The following is a 5,958-nucleotide window of genomic DNA, read 5'->3' as shown; positions in this document are numbered from 1 at the left end:
GTGTGTGTGTGATTGGACGAGGGTAACAAAGAGCCTTTGTGTGGCATCTGCCCCCCCATGAGCTCAGGGCACAAACACTTCAGTGGGATTCAACAATCACTGCGCGCTTAACTTTACACTCGCAGGAGATTCACTGCACTTTTATATGATGTTTATTTCAAATAGACAGATCACACAAAACATCACTCTTCGGATTCAGTATTCAAGCATTAGCCTATATTAAATTATATTATATTATATTATATTATATTATATTATATTATATTATATTATATTATATTATATTATATTTTGATATGCATCATACTGTACATTATCTTGCAAAATGAATAATTAAATAAATGGACCTGAAATATTGATTTGAGTTAAAACTGTTTTATTATAAGAGAAAGAGAGTGCAATCAATGTTATGGAATCATTATATTATATTATATTAATTATATTATGTTGTGTTATATTATAATGTGCATCATATATACTGTTTAAACTATTTTATTATAAGAAAAAGAGTACAATCAATATTAAGGAATTATTATTACATTATATTAATGTGCATCATATATAGGCTATACTGTACATTATCTTCCCAAATAATTAATTATTGCCATTCAATGGACATTTTTAATGGAAAAGTGTTTATTATGTGATAAAAGACTGCAGAGCACTTAGGAAAAGTGCAGTTTATTATATCATATTAAATTATGTTATATAATATTACATTTTAATGTGCATTATAATGTACATTATCTTGCAAAATGAATAATTAATTAAATGGACCTGAAATATTGATTTGAGTTTTAAACGGTTTTATTATAAGTGCAAAAAGAGTGCAATCAATATTAAGGAATTATTCTATAATATTGATTTGAGTTTTAAACGGTTTTATTATAAGTGCAAAAAGAGTGTAATCAATATTAAGGAATTATTCTATTCTATTCTATTCTATTCTATTCTATTCTAATGTTCATCATATATAGGCTACTGTACATTATCTTACCAAATAAATAATTATTGCCATTTAATGGACATTAAATATTGATTTTGAAAATGTTTTATTATGTGAGACGAGAATGCAGAGCATTAAGGAACAGTACATCATATAATATTATATTATGTTATATAATATTGCATTTTAATGTTCATTATACTGTACATTATCTTGCAAAATAAATAATTTAATAAATGGACCTGAAATATGATCAATAAGTTCTATGATCAATAAGAATAAACAAAAACATTTTTTTAAGTCAGTTTAATGTAATTTAAGTTGAAGTGACTTAAACATCCAAGTTGATTGTACTTAAACATTTAAGGCAGCAACTTTTTCTTTTCTTTCTTTTTTTACAGTGCAGTGACGGAAATATCTGCATGTTTTGATTGGTTCAGGCCCTGGAGCATATGGCCTGGCAGCTCAACACACTCTTCTGGCCAAGAGCGTCTCAAAGCTTCTCCTGGAAGAGTCTGCTGTCCTTTGTCCTCGACTTCCAAACAAGGACAAGTTCAGCACGTCACTGGAGCTTTATCACAGGTGATTCGTGCACTGCAGAGAGTTTGTTTCTATCGGCATATTTATGTCTAGTAAAATATGAAATACCATCATAAAATATAATCATTAGCGTTCTAAACTATGATAATCTAAGTAAAGAATTTAGACAGTATCTCCTCAACTTCGGGTTGCTATTTCATTTCTAACTGATCCGACTTAGGAATTTCGTTAAATGGACGATCAAAACTAAGAAAATCCCATAGACTTTCATTGAGGGGGGTCAAAACTTCTGTACAATAAGACTTATTGAGAATCATTAGCAAAGCTTAATGTATATCCTATGCTAAAACATGCTAGCAACATGCTAATCCATGCTAGCTTTGTGGTAGCTCATGTTGGCAACCTGTTAAAACATGCTTGCAAAATGCTAATCATGCTAGCAACATGCTGAAAAATGCTATCAATGTGTTAAATCATGATAGCAACATGCTAATTAATTCTACCAACAAGTTAATTCATGTTAACATGTTAATTCATATTAGCAACATGTTAATTCATGCTAGCAACATGCTACCAGTGTTGTAAATCATGCTAGTAACATGTTAAATCAGGCTAACGATGTGTTAAATCATGTTAACAACATGTTAATTCATGTTAGCAGTTTGCTAATAATGTTTTAGCATTTTGATAACATGATTTGGAATGTTGCTAACATTATGCTAGCATTATTTAGCACATTGCTAACATGTTTTAACATGTTGTTAACAATGTGCTAATCATGCTAACAACATGTTAAAACATGTTAATATGTGCTAAATCATGCTAGCATAATGTTAGCAACATTCTAAATTATGTTAGCAAAATTCTAAAACATGCTAATGTTGTGTTAAATAATGAAAACATGTAAATTCACGCTAGCAGCATGTTAATTCATGCTAACAACATGTTAAAACATGCTAGCAGTGTGTTAAATCATATTAGCAACATGTTAATTCATGTTAACAACATGTTAAACCATGCTATCTACATGATAACAGTGTGGTAAATAATGCTAGCAGCATGTTAAAACATGTTGACCGATGTGTTAAATCATGCTAACAACATGTTAATTCATGTTAGCAGAGTGTTAATCATGCTAGCAACATGATAAAACATGTTAGTACTGTGAGAAATCATGCTAGTAAATGCTAAATCATGTTAGCAACATTTTAAAACATGGCAATAATGTTTTAAACCATGGTAATAACATGTAAATTAATGTTAGCAATGTGCTAATCATGCTAGCAACATGCTAAAACCTGTTAGTACATAGTAAAATCGACAAACTTCAAGTTTTTCTAAGTTATTTTAAACTTACAGACAAGGCTTTGTCAAGTCAACATCAAAGTTTGTTGACAAACTGTACTCATCTAGTTGTAAATTATTAGTAAATTATTCTTCTCAACGCTGGTCAGAATGGACCAATCGCAGTCGTTTGCCATTTTACAGAAATTCAGCTGCAACAGATTTCTTATTTAGATATCAACTGGTGTTTTTTTTTCGTAGTGTAGAATTTGTATTCCATTAAAACAAAACCCAAATAGGGCTCAGCAAAAGATTTTTTTTTTTTTAACCCATAAGGGCACCCTGGTGGAAGAACAACCATCTCATAGCAGAAAAACAGTAATTAGCAAAAACTAGCCGTCCAAATGCTCAGAAACAAATTCAATTCAAATATACTCAACATAAAGTCAAAGGTAAAAGCATTTATAGACTACAGAGAATAAAAAGTTGAACAGAGAGTAAATGCTGCTGTTTGCTTCCCCCTGGAGGCGCATGTCTGTAAGAGCAAAATCCAAATCTGAGTTAATATTTAGTGACCAGCAGATGGCATTATTTGTTCAAAAAAACAACAACATCAACATGGCGCGTAACATCTACACGACGCTTCCGGTGGAGTTTGTCACGTGACCACTGAGTTTCTAAGCGGAACGTTTGTAAGTAAAGGTCAGTCTGGAGAGTTATTGCACAACAGTCCAGTTCCAGAAATAAAAATCATATTCATCGTCTCCACAGAGTGATATGATTTCCCAGGAAATGTATTAACACACACTGTGAGGTGAAGAGATGATACATCAGCACAATTTCTTCCCTTTTCTTAATAATAATAATAATAATCTGTGTTCCAGTTCATCCCACAGGTTCAAGTGTGGTTCAACTTCTGTCATTTCTATAATAAGTCTGAAGCACATTATTCTGCAGAATGTCAGTGTGTGGTGTGAGATTGTCCTCATAGAAATGACTGGAATAACCAAACGCGTTCTTCAGAAGAGAAGAGGTTTCTGTCTGCACACTTACGGTCATATAGTGGATTTATAGTTATTAAAATCAATAAACTATTGATTTATTTTAATTAATTTCATATTATTATTATTCATATAAAAGTATATCATACTTTTTTGTATTTGATAACAGAAGAACTTAATTTTTAATAATTCAAGAGTTTTCTGAAATGCATATGTAGTTTATTTATTTATTTATTTATTTATTTAACTTCATATTATTAAATCGCTGCTATAAAAAACTGGACGTCACTGCAGATCTTCTTAAATGTACAGCACAGGCATCTCGAGATGATGTACAGTATATCATTACCTGATTCACACACACACACACACACACACGCTGTTTACATGTTACTCTAAACTGCTGCAAATAATGCTTTAGTCTCAGCTTCACAAGCCCGAACATGAACATGAACAACATTAGTGTTTTGTTCTTCCTTCTACAGAACGTCTCATGTATATTTGATGACAGTGAGCGTTCAACAGCTGACATCATGAGTTTGGAAAGGGAGTATTTATTACGCTTTATTGTCGGCCATTAGAATCTGTTGGAAAGAGAGAGTGATGATGATGATGATGATGATGATGATGTGTTTCTTCACATTGAGACGACAGCATTCAGTCAGAGCTTATCCAGCTCACACACACATGCCATCTCTCTCTCTCTCTCTCTCTCTCTCTCTCTCTCTCTCTCTCTCTCTCTCTCTCTCTCTCTCTCTCTCTCTCTCCCTCTCTCTCTCTCTCTCTCTCTCTCTCTCTCCTCTCTCTCTCTCTCTCTCCCTCTCCCTCCCTCTCTTTCTCTCTCCCTCTCCCTCCCTCTCTCTCTCTCTCCCTCTCCCTCCCTCTCTCCCTCTCTCTCCCTCCCTCTCTTTCTCTCTCCCTCTCCCTCCCTCTCTCTCTCTCTCCCTCTCCCTCCCTCTCTCCCTCTCTCTCTCTCCCTCTCTCTCCCTCTCTCTCTCTCTCTCTCTCTCTCCCTCTCTCCCTCTCTCTCTCCCTCCCTCTCTCTCTCTCTCCCTCTCCCTCCCTCTCTCCCTCTCTCTCCCTCCCTCTCTTTCTCTCTCCCTCTCCCTCCCTCTCTCTCTCTCTCCCTCTCCCTCCCTCTCTCCCTCTCTCTCTCTCCCTCTCTCTCCCTCTCTCTCTCTCTCTCTCTCTCTCCCTCTCTCCCTCTCTCCCTCTCTCCCTCTCTCTCTCCCTCTCCCTCCCTCCCTCCCTCTCTCCCTCTCCCTCTCCCTCTCCCTCTCCCTCTCTCTCCCTTTCCCTCTCTCTCCCTCTCTCTCTCTCTCTCTCTCTCTCTCTCTCTCTCTCTCTCTAAAATACCAATTTTTACAGGATTTGCCAAACATTTCAGAGGATGAAAGGATAAAGCTTGACAGTCCTTTAACCTTCTCTGAGGTTTCACAGGCTGTTCAGGAGTTGAGCCTCGGGAAGTCACCTGGGTTGGACGGACCTTCAGTGGAATTTTACAAATCCTTTTGGAAACTAATGGGCCAAGATTTGTATGACGTCCTTTTAGGAGACCTTGGATGCCTAAAAAACTGGAGACCAGTTTCTCTGTTATGTGTTGATTTTAAAATTTTGTCGAAAACATTGACTAACAGACTCAAACAACATATGGCAACCATAATCCACGTGGATCAAACTTTTTGCATCCCTAAACGGACAATTTTTGACAATTTATTCTTGGTGAGAGACATCATTACTGTTGCAAAAAGATACAAGTTGGACATTGGCTTACTTTCTTTGGACCAGGAGAAGGCTTTTGACCGAGTAGACCACCACTACATGTTTAAGACTCTGGAAGCTTTTGGATTTGGTCCATATTTTGTATCTTGTATTAAGCTGATGTACAGTGATATTTATAGTATGCTTAAGATTAATGGATCTTTGACTAGATCTTTTTCAGTGACCAGAGGCATAAGGCAAGGCTGTCCTCTATCAGGCCTTCTGTATGCGATGTCTATAGAACCGCTTTTAGTTATGCTGAGGAAACAGTTATGTGGTGTTTCTCTTCCTGATTCCCCTGAGATTGCCCCCATTAAACTAGATGATGTAACGATAGTTATAAAAAATTCTGAGGATATTAACAGGTTAAATTCTTGCATTGCATTAATTGGGATTTTTGTACCTCCAAAATTACCAAAACAGTGT

The sequence above is a fragment of the Abramis brama genome, assembly GCF_963993115.1.
Source record: "Abramis brama genome assembly, chromosome: 18".
Lineage (NCBI taxonomy): Eukaryota > Metazoa > Chordata > Actinopteri > Cypriniformes > Leuciscidae > Abramis > Abramis brama.
The sequence above is the reverse complement of the archived record's forward strand: the minus strand, read 5'-3'. Positions refer to the sequence as shown.